Genomic DNA, 16137 nt, shown 5'->3' with positions numbered 1-16137 from the left:
TCTGGTCGTTTATTTTCTAAAATATTTGTTATTTTCTTTACGATATTTGAATCTATACTTTCTATTTTAAGAGCCCTTACCAAAATGTCAAATAATTTGGATGAACAACGCCGATTATTTGGAAAATACAGTTACTGAGCAATTGATCTTAAAGAGATTCAAATTTTTACAAAATTAACGTTTACAGATCTTCTATCATCATTATTAAGACAACATTTAAAGCGTGTTCTTTCACCAATAGAAGTCATATTAATCATGAAATACTTATTGATAAACAGGCATGTGTGGATCCAGAAGAAGGACCGTATAATTAATAAGATACATGCATGTTATATGATCATTTTACCTTCTTTGGTCGTCAATAATATGATTGTTTTTAATGGAAATGTATTTGTTCCTCTTGTGATTAAGCCAGAAATAATTAACTAAAGTTTAATCGATTTTATGGCTACTGTAATTACGGGTCGGCAAGGAAAGCCTGTTAATGGGGCTACTACAATTCTAAGTTTACTCTGTTAAAATAAACTCTATATAAATATAATATTGCCATTTAAAATTTAATCAAATTGTGCACCTAATTTTATCTAATTATTCATATATAAATAAAAAACATTTTCAGCTGAAACACTTGATGTGGCATACATTTTTTTGTAATTTTTAAAGGCGTAAATATTCTTCAATTAATTAAGGAATTTACCCGCTTTTTTTATTGATCGAATATTTGATTTTTCTAAACATTTATATCAATTAGAGTTATCGGAAGTTCATGATGGTTGAATATAGAATATCAGATTTTAATAGAATTTATTCTTGGGTTTTTAAGACAATATTTACGTATTTATACACTCCATAGTTAAATCCTCCCCTTTCTTTATTATACCGACATCAGCAAGAAAATTTTCTGATATTTTTTTTGGCTTCAACATTGTATAAAGAAGCTTTATATTAGTTGATCATTCTTCAGTTAAACAAATAAGTAATACACAAAAATATAACTTTATAATAAGTGACATTATTTTAACGTTTTCAATCTAGAAAAAAAACTTGTAACTGAATATATAATAATATATTCGTGTATGGGTCATAATCTTAAAATAAAAGGTATGATTTATCTTCTTCACCTGTATAAAAGTACTTTTATATGAGAAATCTTAATGGTTTAGAAAATCGAAAATATATCATTGCCCGCATTTGTAGAACGATAATAACCTATCAAATTTTTTCTATGCAGTTTTTATATATATTTTTATTGAAAACGAAAAATTATATGTACGATTGTTGCTTACATATATCTCATGCGTTAAATTAGAATAAAACTAAATAAAAGGATTTTATTCGACAAAACATTGCAAATTCAGTGATTTTTGGTCTATTTCCAGATAAAATTTTTAGTTTTCAAATATAATCATGTTATCTTTATATATATAATGAACACCCCAATTTTTTGACATTAAAATGCATCGCAGAAACATAAAATTTTAAAAAAAGGCAAAGTTATGCATAAATCTTATGAACTAATTTTTAATGTAACAAAATAAAAAAATATTTGGTGTATCTTTTTATTCCTCTTTTTATGCATTTTAACCTGCTAAATTAAAAAAATATATTGCATTACGAAAAAAAAATAATGACGTAACGATATAAATTTAAATCATCTTATGTCTTGAATCGCTTATTATATATTTTTTCGTGAATTTTGTATTTGGGCACAAAATTTTTAGAAATATAAAAATTTTGGTCATTCTATACATGCAAAAATATTATCGAAAAAAGAAGTCACCAAAGGTTTTTCTAGTGTATATGTCTTTTTATGCTTTTTTATACATTTTTTGAAATTAGATTCAAGGCTCATTCATCTTAAAATTTAATTTTTCTAATGCTTTAGAAAGTTTCGACTTATAAATCCAAAGTTAAAAAAAATCATTTGCTTTATTTCAGAATATGCTAAGATTCAAGTTATGATTTATTTATAGTTATGTTGCAACTAAATGCATAAAATGTACCTATAAGAACTCGAACTCACAAAATAAACTGAATCATATATAATAATTACCGTTGGGATTTTATCCTAAGTTAATAGGGCCATATAAGTACAGAATTATTATAGAAGATGTAAGAAAGATGAATGAAAATAGTATAGAAATGATGTGTCCGCGGGACATATATCAAGTTAAGCTTGAGAAAAATATTATAATTGTTCTTCAAAATTTAGCCATAATTAAACTTATAGAGCAGATATTCTACAATTAAAACATATTCATATCTTTTCTATAATTATAAAAATGATATATTATTATATAATATAAAAATTTGAAATTTATTTCTAGCTTAATTGAGGTATGCTTGATGTTTATGAAATTACATATCTTCTTTTATTTGCGTGCTTTTTCTTCTTTTTTTGACCCCTTCATCTGCATTTGGTACACCCTTTTAACTATTTTACAGCTCTTTAATACATCCTTTAATACCTTACCCTGATATTATTGTTATCTGCGCCTTTTCTTCAACGAAATTATATCAGTTCAAGTTTGATCTGAATTATGAGAGCTCGCATGCTCTCCTCTACTTCATCAGGGATTCTTAAGTCCGTTACATATTGTATATGAAATTTTTTAAACACACTATGAACGAGTCATTACATGGGATTATGATATTTTTTTGAATAGACCACAGAACATTTTGGATTTTTCAAGATTTAATGCTTGTTGTATATATAAGTTTAAGTTCATTATAAGCTGTAAGGCTTATTATACAAGTTTTAAATAGCATAATAATAGTTGTTTCATATTGTGCAAGAAAAAGAGCCTTTCAATTTTGTTTTTATAGTATTTTCTATAAAAATTATAGAAAAATACTATTTTTTTTAAGTTAATATAGCCAATAAAAGTAAAGTATACACACATTAATTTATTTAAATTTATGGTTAAAATTTTATGCATGATTTTTTTCTAAAAATATATAAACTGGTTAAATTTTTTTAAACAAATACAATATTAGTATTATCCTAAATAAATAATATATTGGTACAAGGTTTTTGATGGTAACATGAATTAAAAGATCCTTCTACTGGGATAAATAATATATATTATATCTTACTCTAGAAAATAATTATGCTAGAACTATGAAAAGAATATTTATTTTTGAGTCATCGAAATAAATCACATATTGTAAAAATAAACAAAATTAATAATCAGAAAATAATAAAGTATGAATTTTATTCATAAAATATATTCATTTTTTTAACCAATATTTTGAAATGGATGTTAAAAGAATTTAATCGGTGTAATTGCAGATCTCATAAATTTATCATAATATAAAATCTGTAATAATAAAAAGTAGTTTGTAACATATCAAATAAAATAAGCTGAAGCAACTTAACTATTAACTTTGTTCATTGTTTTCATACACAGAAATTGTTCATTAGCTTATTTGAATGGTCTATTTTAGATTTTGTTCGATTATCATGCACTATAGTACTATCATGAAAAAAAGGAAAATAGACATTCTGTAATGTTTATGATATGATTAACACCATCCCAAAACCTTTTTGAGGATTATGTTGCACTTTTAACACTTCATAGGATTCAATTTTATTTAAAATCTTAATATAATTTAAAATTTCTTCTTTTATACGATAAAAAATTGGAACAGTTCCTTATTATCCCTTTCATTTTCTGATCAGATTGTTGGTTTTGGTGCAATAAATAAATATCTTATACAATTTAACAAAAATAGACATTGGAATCTATCATTTTGAATGATTGATATGTGTTGCATAAATATAAGGATATCAGAAACCATCACACTATAATTATCATGTATCTACTTTTTAAGTTTTATAAATATATATTGTCTTCAATATATATCGATATAAGCCAGATAGAAATCATAATGAATTAATATTTTGCCAAAATATTTATCTTTCGATATTTACTTTTTATAATTGAATATAGGGATTCGACCAATGTCCATAATAATATACTAAATGACATCGGAATAAAAAACATTAGATACTATATTGCAATAATTTATAGATCTCAAAACAAAATAGAATTTCTTGTGTTACAATAAGAAACAATATTTTAATGTTTATAAAAAAGAATTTGCGCTTCACAAGTGTCATGGCTTTATTCATCACCATTTTCACCAAATACCATACAATGCGATCCCATGGATTATAATAAGTGTAATCTGTATGCCGAGGCCATGTTGTATATAAATAAATTTTAGCTTAGAACTTGCTCTATACAAAGCTATTATTTTTTTTGAATAACATTCAATCGTTAATAAGTATTTAAAGAAAAGTATAACAAATTTTAAATATCATTTCATCATACAATATATAGGTTTTCATATCGATGAATGATCATAAAATCATTTTTTCAGCCCAATTTTGAATATATCTCATTAATTGGCAAATTAACTTTAAATCTATTGACAGATTTTATTTATATAAACTCTTTTATATTTTCTTCAAAAAAATATTGTATATCTAGAAACAGAATAAAACCATAAGCTTAATATGAGATCCGAATATTTTTATATGGATGGATTGACAAATCTTTAAGTATAGAGCTTATAAAAGTAAAATAAAAAAAATTGTAAATAATTCTGGAAATAAATAATTATACTTATGCTTATGTTATTCTGGGGATTATGATCATGGTAACATCGTAAATATGCTTCTTTATTTATTTAAAGATTATTTATGCATTAATTGATCTTTTATAGAAATACTAAATTAAAACATGATGGTGGAACATTATAGAAATTATTAGAGCAAAAATTAGTAAATAGATATAAAAATAATCATTGCAAAATTTTATTGAATGCACTTATATTTTGCTCGTTTTAAACATTTCCAATGTAGTTATATATTCCTAAAATAAAATGTTGTTCTATTTTTCTAAATCATCTCACGATTTTTTTACAATATGATTTATAATTTGTAATATTTAACTTCTGGTTTTCTTTGTACCCTTAAGTACATAAAATTCACTTGTTTAACAGTTCAAAAAATTATTTTATAAAAATAACTATAGGTATTAACACAGTTAGCATCAATATAAACATTAAAATATGTTATCTAGAGCTTTTATCTTTAATTTATACGCTTGAATATATTTTAAATACAAGATGTTTTTTATGTTCTAAGAAACTAACGTATTTAATTAAAATATATGGATGTATTTTTGATTTAAATTTTAAATTTTCTATATATGTTATATGTCTAAAATTTCATAAAATTTTTTTTTGTGGTATTATGTATTTATTTGCACTAATCTTATCTTTAATAAAAATTCACTTGACTTAAAATATGTGACGATTTTTTTAATGTCCACCCATGAATATTATGAATAATTTGCTCATAAAAACCAGTGACATTTCCTACCGCAAATTTTTTTTTGCTTATTATGATAAGAAGATGTGTGTATACCAGTGTAAAAATTTTATGCAACATTATTTGCTTTCTATAGATATATTTTTTTATTAAAATACATAATTTTTTATATTAATAAGCATATTTCTTTTGGGTGATATAGACTATATCAATCTAAATATTAATATGTAAGAATATAAGTTTTGTAGTTGCAGCAATAAAGCCCGCGTTTTCTCAATTGTATTCTTCATATTTTACACGTTAAATAACTATATACAATCTTTTTCTATAATGTATCTTCTTTGAGTTTTTAGCTCATAGCATCAGAATGATTCGTTTTTTTAGCGTTTATATACATTTGTAATAATTAATTAGTAGATCATACCTGTTTTTTCATAATATAAACATTATTTTGGTACATACTTTAATTTTCTACATTTTTAATTTAGAGAATCAAAAAAATAAGCCTTTTTTTTGATGTTTCTAATTTTTTTAAAATTCATTTTTAGATCATATAAGCTTTTTTATGTTTTTAAGCTGTTATTAAAGATTCTTGTTTTTTTATAAGATGCTTAGAGCATTTTAATAGGGGATTGATCATCCTTATAGTTTATAATGCAAGTAGAAAATGTATTTTGCCATAATAATCTTGAATATAACACGAATATAGTCTAAGAAGATATATATAACATCTATTGTAATTTTAAATTTAATTTCGAATATTTCTTGGTTTCTCTTTTGCTTTTTCTCCAAATTTTAAGGCATAAACTATGCGTTGTTTTTTATTTTATATCAGAAATACGACAATCAGCCAAAACTAAATATATGGAAAAATTCATTTTTTTGATTTATTTTAACTGGCTAATAATACCGTGAAATAGTTTTAAGGTAATTATTTAATGTATAGTTCGCGGATTAACTTCCAATAATAATACCGAATTTCGAGATCAATATGCAAAGGACAGAAATACTAAAACGAGGTGATTAATGTTCTATAAAGTATTGTGTTTTTTACAGATTAAAAGAAAGTTTTAAATAAGTGGGGGCAATTTATTTTAGAATTCACTACTTTTATCATATCTGTTGCTAGTCGTTTCATCAATGGTATTGCTAGATATAAAGTAAATATGACGTTAAATATACAACGAAAATAGAATAATATTATAATTTCTTATATATATTACAACCGACTTTGATATGTCATTTAAGAATTGTTTGTACTTCTATATTGAAGTAATATTTAGATGAAAAGCTAACAATAAATTCTATTGATAGAATGCGAAGTTCTCATGTAATAATATAAATCGAACTATGGAGTGTTTAAATAAAAAATAATCTAAAATGAAAAATTAAAGCAAAGAAAAAGAGGAAATGAAAAGAAACCGACGTTAATATTTATATATTAACTAAATAAAATATTTAATCTTAGCTATTTATGTCGTAGGTTATAATTTTGAATCTCCAGCAATGAATTTATTCGCAAAAATTAATGGTTTAAAATTTTATGAATGAATACATTACAATGGATGATCTTGTAATTTTAAGTTCTGTATATAAATGCAAAATATACCATCAAATTTTTGCATTACAAATATTAATTATCATAATTTATTTTAAAATTTTTTTCAAAAGACACATTCCATTGAGCATACAAAGAAATGAATAATTACTTTATGCATACAAATTTTTTAAAAATAGAAATTTGTGTATTATTCAAGAAATTCTCGCGGCTTTTGCCTGTATAGAACAATAATTTGTTAAAACAGAGTTGCACGGTTAGAAATATTCAAAAAACAATTAATAAGTTCTTTTTAGTCATTATTATATTTAATATATTGTAAATTCAATTCTTTTGGTTTCATACCATCAAGATATTGTGTTTTCTTTCAAATAATTATGTTTTATTAAAATTGCTAGTTTATATATTATGAGAAAATGAAATTTATATAGTTTTTCATATGCACATATTCCTTTAATGGCAAATTACTTTTTATAATTTCCATAAATATCTGGGATTGTATAGCATTTGTATACACTACAAAAGTTATATTTTTACGAGATGCATATAAAATTTGATGATAATTATATGTGAGATTTAATATTGAATATATTGCAAACATAATTATAATAAATGTATTTCAATTCAAAATTCAATAAAATTCGTATAGCAAGACTTTGTACGTTAAAAAGGCATGAATACTCTTTTAAATGCGTAATTATTGTTTTAAACATTTTTATAGGAGGTGACCATATTTCTTTGTCTTTGTATTAATATATATCCTTTTCATTTAATAATAAAACTTTTATGTAATGAATATTGATTTATATGCCGTGATATTTTGATAAGGACAAGAAATTTATATGCGCATTGTAGTTTTTTTGTTTAGATATCATATATTAATTTAATTTGGTAGTTTCATTTATTTTTGTTTACATGCTTTTATCATCAGAAAAATATTTTATGAAGCTTAAAAGTTGTTTTCGATAAATTGAGCAAATTTTTGTCTTTATATAATATTATTACGCTGCAAAAAATATTTTTATGTATATAGAATCCATTAATATGGAATAAAATGCGTATTTACAATCGTTGTGTCCTTAAATATTTTGCAAACTTTATATATTTCCTAAGAGATAAATGATATATGCAGCATAATTGATTTATCACAAAGAAAGTGTGATTTATTTGATTTTTTTAAGCGTTTCTTTTCTTCTTAGAAATCATTCTGCATTGTAAATGCTCAATCTTAAGATGTTTATTGCTCAATTCCTTTCTTAAACATATCTATGGAATCAATATAACACGCTTTCTTTATTTTTATTTATAATTTATCGGGATTTTTATTGCTTAAAAACGCATCTTTGTATTATTTAATCTGGTTGACCTCGTAATGTATGTGCAATCAATTTATTCTGGTTATATTTTTAGATTTTTTTATCACAACTATAATAAATTAGATATATCTTTTTGTAAAAATCTGATTAGTTTATAATTTTTTTATAACGGATAATTTATAGTCAAGAAAATTTTTTCATAAACAAACTAAGCCAATATTAAAAATCCTTTATTATGTAGAATATATGTAGTAGTATTTTTTTTAAAATTCCATTTATTAAAAAGAGATTTAATTTTATAAAAGAATATAAAAACAGAAGTTTGAACCATTTTGTTTTGATATATATATGTAAACACATTTTTTTACTAATAAGAAAAATCTGTCTAAAAATGAATATGGGAATTACATTGACCATAATAACATTTGGGTAATGCAGACAAAAAATACTTGTTGTATTTATTACGCACAATAAGTAGATGTACGACTTGTTACATTATAAATTATAATTATTACTCTTTTGTAACTATTGCTTAATTTGCTATTTTAGATCTTTTTTTAATATAATAAATAGCATAAAAACACATCAGATAGAAGAAAAGTATAGTCCGTATACATAAACACTTTTTAAAGAAGAAAATGAATTTAATTTTCTACGCGTATTTAAAACACACCTATTGGATTCATTTAAAAAATTAAATAAAATTAAAAATTAGATGGAATTTAAGTTAGACTTTTTTAATAATATTTTTAAACTTTAAAACCAGAGTTCGAACCATCATATTTTTTTGTATCTTTTACCGAAATTTTTGTTTTGTTTATGAGTTTCTATGCCCAAATCTTTTCATTTCTAGCTAAGCAAGATTTATATAGATTTTGCATTTGTGTCGATAAAATGTAGTAAACTACATTGCAAATCTTAAAATAATTAAAAAGAGACTTACGTGAAATTATATTCAAGCACACATAGCTAAACAAAAACCATTCATATTAAATAAAGTAACAAAGATCTTTTTTATGATAAAAACGTTTACAGAGATAAAAGAACTTAAGTAACAGATTTTAGCTCAAATTTAGTTTTGCTATCTTTCATTTTTTCTGGTGACTCCACATAAATTGACAACATTCAAGCCATAGGGATTTTATATGAGTTTCATTTATTTTCATATTTTTAAAAACTAACCAATGTATGCAATCAGATAAACTAATGAATTATCTTCTATCTTATGCTTTAATAACAATAAAATATAAACATTAAAAATAAAAATAGTTGAATAGGTTAACAAAAAACAGATTTATAATAGGAAAAATTACTCTTTAAGTCTGAAGTTTAATAATAAAAATTAGTTTTTTCGATTTCACTCTTATTCAAAAATAATTTTTATGACTTAAGCCGTCTTAGTTACAAGTAAAAAGCATATTTAAATAGATTAATAACAAAAAAAACACGCAGGAAAAACAAGCTAATCAACTAATAATTTTAGAATCACATATTTTCTGTGCTTAAACTATATTTCATAGAGCAGTGGTGCATTTTATTTCACACTCACACATATTTTTATTTTTAATATGAAAAAAAAGTAATATACCGCGTATTTAAATTCTAAATTGACCGTTATATTTAAAACATACATGAAATATATTATTTAGCCGTGGCTAGACCAAAAAAGTGTACATTATGACTTTTCAAACACCAAATTATACATTATAAATAAACACAAGTGAATTATATACTATTTAATAAATGATAAGATATAAAAACAAAATTTTTACTATTATAGTAGATATTAATAAAGCTTTGTTATATGTAAAAAAATAAAAAGATTAAAATAAACAATTTAAATTAGTAAATTCCATTATGCTCAAATTTATTATATCTGTAATAAGAAAAAGCAAAATAAAATACACATATGGCATAAATAGGCCAGAAAATATATTTTAAATGCTTTAGGTTCTTTTGTGAAAGGTTTTTTAGTAGGCACACATAAAAGATTTTTTTATTTTTGATACAAAACAAAATCCGATAAAATTTTTAAATTTATGTGATTTCATATATAAAAAACATATTCGATATTTTAATCAAATATGTATACATTAAAAAGCACTAAAAACATTTATCTGCTAGTTTTAAAACAATTATGAAAATTTTTATAGCAAAAATTTTACCATTAGTTTGACAAATTTTAAACTTATAAATTTTTACATGTATTTTTTAAAAAACAAAAGGTGTAAACAAATGTTTCATATACAATATTAGAATTAGTATTCATAAGCATATTAAAGCCTTTAGAACCAGACGTATGGTTTGAATTACCATTGTTTATGAAGTTTAGAACGCATGAAAAAATAGATCTTTCATTGTATTCAGCCCTTTATTAAAGCTAGTCAAGATTATCAAAATATTATGCTTGGCATATATGTAAACATTTAGATGTATTAGATAAAATTTTAGTATTTATGTATTTTTAAAATACAAATGTAGTGATATTGATACTATTTTTTTGTTGTGTATGAAGCGATAGAACAAAATATCAATTGATTTTCTATGTAAATAACAAAATAAGAATATAAAAAACTATTTCTAATGACGCTTAGAATATAATCCATCATATATTTTGCAAACACAAAATATTTTTATTTTTATGTTTTTTATTGTGATAGTTATACCTTATTTTTACATGTGTGAAATATCTATTTTTTATTTCTTTTATAGAAAAAAACAGAAGAAATTATATTGTCACAATTCTTATCCATATAACTGTAGATATTTTCTGTTTTTTTAAATCTCAAACTGTTCAATAAAAAAGAAAAAATTAAAGGCTTTAACTAAATTTTTTTCTAGCTGATCATAGTTAAAGAAAGCTTCTTTTATTGTGATTTTATTTATTTAACAATCACAAAAAGGTTTCACAAGCATTTTTTTGCTTTAAATACCAGCTTCATTCTATTTAAAGTATTTGTATATAATATACTTGTAGATATATATTACAATTGATTTTAATATAGCAAAACATTATTTTTTATCTATATTTTATATTTAAAAGTTTTACATGCTTTAAGATTTGAGAAATGAAATTTTTTAAGTTATAAAGTAAAGTTCATCATTATTAATGTCTGCTGCTCTATATCATACTATAATATCAAAGGTTATCAATTTTTCGTAATTTATTTTAGTTCTTTAATCTGTTTTACATCCTTTGAAAAACTAAAAACGCCTTTATGCTATAAAAAAGTACTTTTAGAACATTTTCATTTATAGCCAAGTAAATTTTTATAACGTTTATTTTTACACGATTTTTTAAGCTCTTATGGATAATGCATATCGTCAAAATTGATTTATTTATGTTTAAATATAAATCAGCTACTTTTATTTACCGATGATAAACTAGCATCGTATAAAACTTTGCATATGTAAAAACCTCCTACTACCATAGTTGCAATTTGATAAAAATTATGTGTACATATTTTATATGTTATCAAAAAAATATTGATATTTCCAATTTAATTTAAATTCAATTTAAATATAGTTTATAAATCTCTGGTGTATTTTAAAACCTATTGTAATATTTTTCTACTTTTATGAAGAAACAAACTTATAATATTTTTTAAATAGAAAATATTACTTACTGTAGTTAAACTTTTTTAATCTATAAGATATATAATTTGAAATACAAAAATAGAAAAAGATGCAAAAGAATTTCGTGTTAAGACTTTTTTTATAAGTTGCATTGTATTCTATATTTTTTGTACCATATATCTCTAGATATTATGAATTTGTAAGCAGATTTATAAATTTATTATCTAACAATATTTTTAATAATATTTTACCCATTCCTTTTACAATATTTTTGTAATTTGCAGCATTCATAGGGAAAATCTAATTAACAGTGCATAATCAAAACTTATTTATTATTAAAAAAATGCCATTTTAATACCCTTAAAAATTAAAACCGAATATAAAAATGCGAAAATCTCTATGTCAAGACCATTCTATAGCTTTATAATATGGAATTTAAAAATAAATATTAGAATATTGCTAGATAATTAAAACTAAAGACGTTAAAAAGTAATATAATAGTATTTACAAGAAATTTTTATTATCTATGTGTTTAACAGAACGTTAAAAATACATGTTCGGTATAAATCCGACTTTTTGAAGCTTATCAAGTTTTTTCATAGCTAATCTAGACAATGAATTGTATTTTTGTCTAGTTTGCAAACTATTCAGCGCACATTTACGATGCCTTATCGAGCTTAAAAACATTCATTCCATTCTGTGTGTTTATTACAGTATTTAAAAATAAAGTTGGGGCAAAAATATGGTTTTTTTTGCAATACTAGTAAAAATGACTAAAAATAAAAAGATGAAATACATTCTGGTGACTTTTAATGAAGTTTAAAGCTTATTTGGTGGTGTGTTCGGCGGAGTTTGTTAGATATTATTTATTAAATCCCAAAACGGTTATTAGCTTGATAATAGAATTAATCTATTTTCTTTTTAAACTAAAATTGAGTAATCAATTTTATTATTCTACGAGCCTATGAAAAAACAATAAATTTTAAATATTTCTACAAACATAGATAGGACGATTAGTATTGACTAACAAAAAAAAATTGAAATTATAATTATAATTGACTGTTAGTATATATTTTTAAAAACAACAATGCATTAAATCGAGTTTTTTACTAAAGAAAATCGATTTAATTTTTGCATATATGCATATTGAAATGATAAAAAAAAATTCGGCAATAAAAAAAGTAGATACAATTTAAAAGTACGGATTAACATCTAATAATTAAAGATGAGTAACAAATTTCATTTTTATTAAAAGTGAATATAATATCATCCTTAGGTATTGAATTTGCCTTTAAGGCACAAACTATAATTGAACAGTTTACAATGAGACAAATTCGTGCGAAATAAAGATGTTCATTTTATCTATATTTATTGAATTTTTCGTTGATGATTGTATGATAACAGGTGAAAACCGTATGAAAACATTTTAAAAGATTTAAAAATTTATTGCTTTCTTTAAGTGTTTTATACACATATAAATAAAAAATTATATTATGGTCTAAAATCATACAATAATGATTGCTCATCGTTTGGACTTTATAACCTATATTTTTTCTATTGAATTGGATTTTATTAACAATAAATTGTTCGTTATTAAGTATACAATCAGAATTTGTTATTACTTATATTATAGGATAGAAGTAAATTCATAAAAATCTCGAAAGATCATCATATACTTCTCGCAATAATTCATTTATAAAGCAACCTGTTTACATATTTTCATTATGATTGTTTGTATTTATCGACTATTTTAAAATTTTTAACCTATGATACTATTTTGAACTATAGTTTCTATCTTTTATTATGTTCTAGTTGTCTTAACCTTAGATTGAATTTTTGCGATGAGAATAGATGCCCAAAAACTCAATAGAATTTTTTTATGGTTATAAATATTCATGATAAAATTTAAATATAAATGGAATTTTCAATGATATTATATAGTTTTTAGCTATTTATAGTTTCATTGTTATCTAATTTCACACAAATAGAAGTTATAAAGACAGTGCTATAATAAAGGCTAGAATATAAATCAAAATTTAATTTAAACATACCTTTACAATAATATTTATTTTTACACATGATAATGGTAAAATTTATTTATTATAATTCATTTCCGGTCTGCATTTTTATCGGATCTCTTTTTTATTGTATATTCGTTTATTCTATATATATTTTATATTCTTGAAGAGGGAGGGGTATTGAATAAGACTTTGGAGAGGAGAAGATAGCCGAAAGTATAAATACGATGTGTCTACAGGGAATCAAGCAAGCTGTGCCAGAGAACACTGACTAAAATAGCGACTATAAATATAGCCCATAAATAAAAAATAATTTAATTGAAATACGTTCAAATAATAATACCAGAAGGAAAGTATCCATAATTTCGAAAAAAGATTTATGAAAAAAAGTTAATTAGATGAGTTATAGATTCTTACTCGCTTTATAATTATCTAGATAGGTTTACCTTTTGTTTATATCTACAAAAATACTAAAATTTTCATATAGACAAGCAGTATAATTTGATTTTATATTTGTCAGTTGCTTTTTTGTTTTAATTTGCTTATTTGAGTTTCTAAAATTATTTGATAGTTTTATATCATTATAAATATGATTTGCGTTAATTTTAATTCGTGAAAAGCATAAATTATAAAGAAAACTATCATCACCGAAAGTTTTTATGATAAAAACCTTATATTTACATAAATATTATAAATAAAGGCATAATATTCTTCTTCTTACTATCTATAATTGAATTTATAATCAAGATAATTTCTTAGAAGCGCCGTCGCTTTGAGTTTGAAATAAGATATTTATATTTTTAGCAAATGATTTCGAGATATATAGTATTTACCGACTGGAAATACCTTGTTAATAAAAGAAATCGGCTCGCTTTACCTTAAATGAATGCATAAATAATTTGTGGCAATAAGAAAAAAGGTGAGAAACTATTTTTTCGGCTGTTCACGTTTTATTGCGGTAAATATAAGTACAGATAAAAAGCCTTTAATATCTTAATGAAATATAATATTTTAGAGTAGCATAAGTATCAAACTATTTTATCAATTTATGAATAGATGCATAGTTACAACTAATGTGAGAGCTCAAATTTTATACCTATGATTATAATACCCGAGAAATACGTGTGATCAGAATATTATTTAAAATCTAGATGAAAGCTAATTTAATTGTTATTATTCTATAAATTGTATAATTAATTTATATAATTTAATATAAAGAAATTTTAATATTTCGAGCAATTTATATGGTTCATAGGTCAACTAAAAGGAAATAATAGAAAAGTATGTTTATTAATACAGCTCAAATTAACATGTTTGTAGGTAACAATAATTATAGACACTCGACATTAATATTGTGATATGTAGCCATATAAATTTTATTTGTGATACGAAGGAAAATCATGGGAACACTTCAAATATGGATGATATCAGAAAAAATTATAAATTGGCTGATTTGATCTTTAGCTTTTTAATACTGTTCAAGCAAGATTTTAGATTGATCTATAGAACAGACTTGACTGATACGTCTTTAAAACACAACATTTTTACAAAATTATTCAATGCATATTCTTCTCTTAATATATTTTAGCTAAGTGTCTTCCTAAATGTTATTGTCTGTGTGCATGGTTATAGTACAATTGTCATTTATATCGCATAAATACTTGGCTGTTTTTAAATATTTATTTATTAGAACAAAACATCTATCTATTTATTGATTTTAGACAGACGAAATTTGGCTTTTATAATCTAGAGGTTTTGATTGCGCATAAAAAATTAAAAATAGAAATTTTATAAATCATAAATAAACAAAATTACCACGAAATTTAAGAAACCATGAGTATCTTAAGTTGTTAAATGAATACGGGAATTGCGTTATATCTGAAATAATAAGATTAAATAAATTAAAGTGTTCTTTAACGTACTATCTTAAATCAATTGAAAAATATGGTCAAAATGTGTGCAATAAGAGCACAATATGCAAAATCCATCACAATGACGATATAACTACATTGAGATACACCCAGTCATCAACCACAGAATATAAAAGTGGAATATAAAAAGAACATAATTAGTATCAATTCTAACCGATTCTTAAATATCAAAATCCTTACGTTAGATAGTGTTCATCTATTTTGCTAGTTCTGTGTAGGTCTATAACAAATGATTCATATTAAAATAGCTGGTTTGAGATTTATAAAGATTTGAGACATTTCTTTAATCCATCAGAATTTGGGTTAGTTTGATGTTATTAATATATAAGGCTATTCAAAATTTTAAAAGCATTGATGGAAATTTAAATAAAGAATTGGGTTTTAAAATATAAAAATT

This window comes from Rhyacophila brunnea, unplaced genomic scaffold (genome assembly GCF_057557595.1).
Source record: "Rhyacophila brunnea isolate RB1 unplaced genomic scaffold, BYU_Rbru_1.0 scaffold_50, whole genome shotgun sequence".
Classification (NCBI taxonomy): domain Eukaryota; kingdom Metazoa; phylum Arthropoda; class Insecta; order Trichoptera; family Rhyacophilidae; genus Rhyacophila; species Rhyacophila brunnea.
The sequence above is the reverse complement of the archived record's forward strand: the minus strand, read 5'-3'. Positions refer to the sequence as shown.